A 2,394-nucleotide genomic window follows, 5' to 3' on the forward strand; every position below is an offset into this window, starting at 1 on the left:
TAAATCTTGAGATATTTGATTTTTTAGTTTGAAACCCTAGGGTGAGTTCTTGATGAATTTGAGAGAAAAGAATCATATTTTGATGTTTTGGGAGTTTAATCCCGTGTTATAGCTGGATAAGGGATGGAAGATACCTATTTTTCCCTTAAAACGTGGAAACAGAACCTGAAATTTTGGTGCGTGCGATAGGGCATGCGTCGCACGCTTATCGCATGATGCTACTGTCTCAGTCACTAAAATAGCCAAAATTTTCGCTCAGGTATCGGATTTAGGCGAAATTGGTATCATTGGAAAGATAATTTGAAGATCTTTCATTTAATATATAGTAGGCCACCCAGTTTGTCATATACAAGGAGTTATGGTCGATCGAAGTTGACTCAAGTTTCGACGCTTACTAAAACTCGAAGGATAGGAAAGCTTTCAACTTGACCTTGAGTTAGGGGACCTCTATGATCTCAATTCATGCTCAAATAGGTTCCCACACTACATAATTTATTAACATATCAAATTTTGTATAGGATTTATGGCTTTTGGAACATCTACACGTAGAAATGACGGTTTTCATTCTAGCCTGAAATGCAGGGTGTTACAGTTAGTTTGTTAGGTGGTTAATGAGCTGTGTGATGAGCTGGAAGGTTGAGAGTGTAGTGTAGTGAAAAGATTCTTGAATAGAAGGTTCCAGAAGATATATCTCTATATATAGGTGTAAGTTGTAATAGCAATATGATTTTGACAGTTAATAAAATTTCCCCCTTCTCTCTTCTCTGTCTAATGCTGCTTGATAAATCAAGCTTCGTATCAGTTGTTTGGTAAAATTTCACAAGACGGCACAAAGGAAGCACAAGAATCAAGAATAACCATAAAAGATGTAGTCAAGAGGCTTAACAAAATCAAGAACACATTTCTGAAAACATAAAAGTTAGCATCTTTTCTGATGGTGTTCTTTTCTGAGCTGCAAATTAATATGTTACCTTTTGTTTGCCTGGTTTCTTCTGTAAAGTTGTTGTATACTACTACCTGGAGTCATGTACTATTTGTACTTCAGAGTGTTGCATTTCCCTCATTTTGTGATTTCAGATTTAAGTAGTTTTGAACCTGATTCACTTTCTTTATTTGTAGCTATATTTTCACTTTTGCTTTCTGTTTGCATGCTTAAGTTGCTCCATATATCCTGTAATTTTAGTATCCAATACAGGCAGAGTGAATGAACTGTTGATATGTATACATATCGGCAGAAGGACGATAACCAAATAAAATATTCTACTAAGAATTATGTAATTGAGTTTCAATATTTGGCTCTACTGTTTTAATATGTGTACACAGCTTGTCTATTAATCTGATCAGTTGTCCTCCTTCCGTTTTTTCACTATTCCTTTTCAGTAGGTTTCAGAGATAAACAAATGTACTCCTACAAAATCTCGAGAACAACTTATTTCATGGCGGCGGCCACTTGCTTCTCTTGGGAGTGATTGATACTCAAAACAATAAGGCCAAGACCCTGGACCTCTCCATCATCTGATTTAAACAAACGCGTTTCTAATAGTGAAATAACAACAATTTCAAGAATTATTTGGTTCTTTTATGAATAGTGAAATAAGAATTTGAATCATCTTCCAAGTCTCTATAGATACGATATATCTACACTTACCATCTTGTATTACTTGTACGACTAGGAGAGCTTATTGGTCGGCTTAGTCCAATTTTGTACTTTATCGGTTTGATTTATTGGTTATCGATTTGTAAATGTGTTACAACCAAACCAATAAGATATTTGTTATCAATTCTCAGCTAATCAATTAACGGTCTTAAATGGTTCTGTTTTTGTTTTTGATTTAACCAATAACAAAATGTTGCTTTAAAGAAAAAAATTATACGACAAATGTACGTCATGAATTATCAGAAATGTGAGGCCAAGATTCAGATTAAAAGAATATCTTCTTGAAGATTCCATTGTCTGTCTCAGCAAGTCCAGAAAGTAAACAAATATTTTTGATATTTCTTTTCTAAGATGTATAAGATGGCTGGTACTCCAGCGCACTGAGGAGAATTCATTTGTCGGTTTCCAATAAAATAAATTAGTATGCAATAAAATCAGTCATGAAATAAGCGGCAGATGCTTGTTTAGCCGAGGGCTTTACTAGATTAGTAAAGACGTAAACTGATGTGAGGTCAAAACTACATATATTTAGTCATTATTTGCTTCACATTTAAGTATTTTTAATTGTCTTTTGAGCATTAATCATATCATTTTGTGCTTAATTAATATTATATTTTTTGCATAATACAAAAGCATGCCCTTTAACTTGGCGTCAACTCACATTTATGACCTCCAACTTTGGATGTGATGTAGACACTTAAACTTGTATAAAATTGAACAAGTAGACACACACATCT

General features: G+C 33.9%; 1 long non-coding RNA gene across 1 annotated transcript; it reads left to right on the forward strand.

Moving 5' to 3' along the window:
- The first annotated feature begins 704 nt into the window (after nt 1–704).
- Nucleotides 705–1,903, forward strand: LOC124898674. The gene is made up of 2 exons (XR_007055383.1): nt 705–918; nt 1,381–1,903. It is a non-coding gene; the product is annotated as an uncharacterized LOC124898674 (long non-coding RNA).
- The last annotated feature ends 491 nt before the right edge of the window (nt 1,904–2,394 follow it).

The sequence above is a fragment of the Capsicum annuum genome, chromosome 5, assembly GCF_002878395.1.
Source record: "Capsicum annuum cultivar UCD-10X-F1 chromosome 5, UCD10Xv1.1, whole genome shotgun sequence".
Classification (NCBI taxonomy): Eukaryota; Viridiplantae; Streptophyta; class Magnoliopsida; order Solanales; family Solanaceae; genus Capsicum; species Capsicum annuum.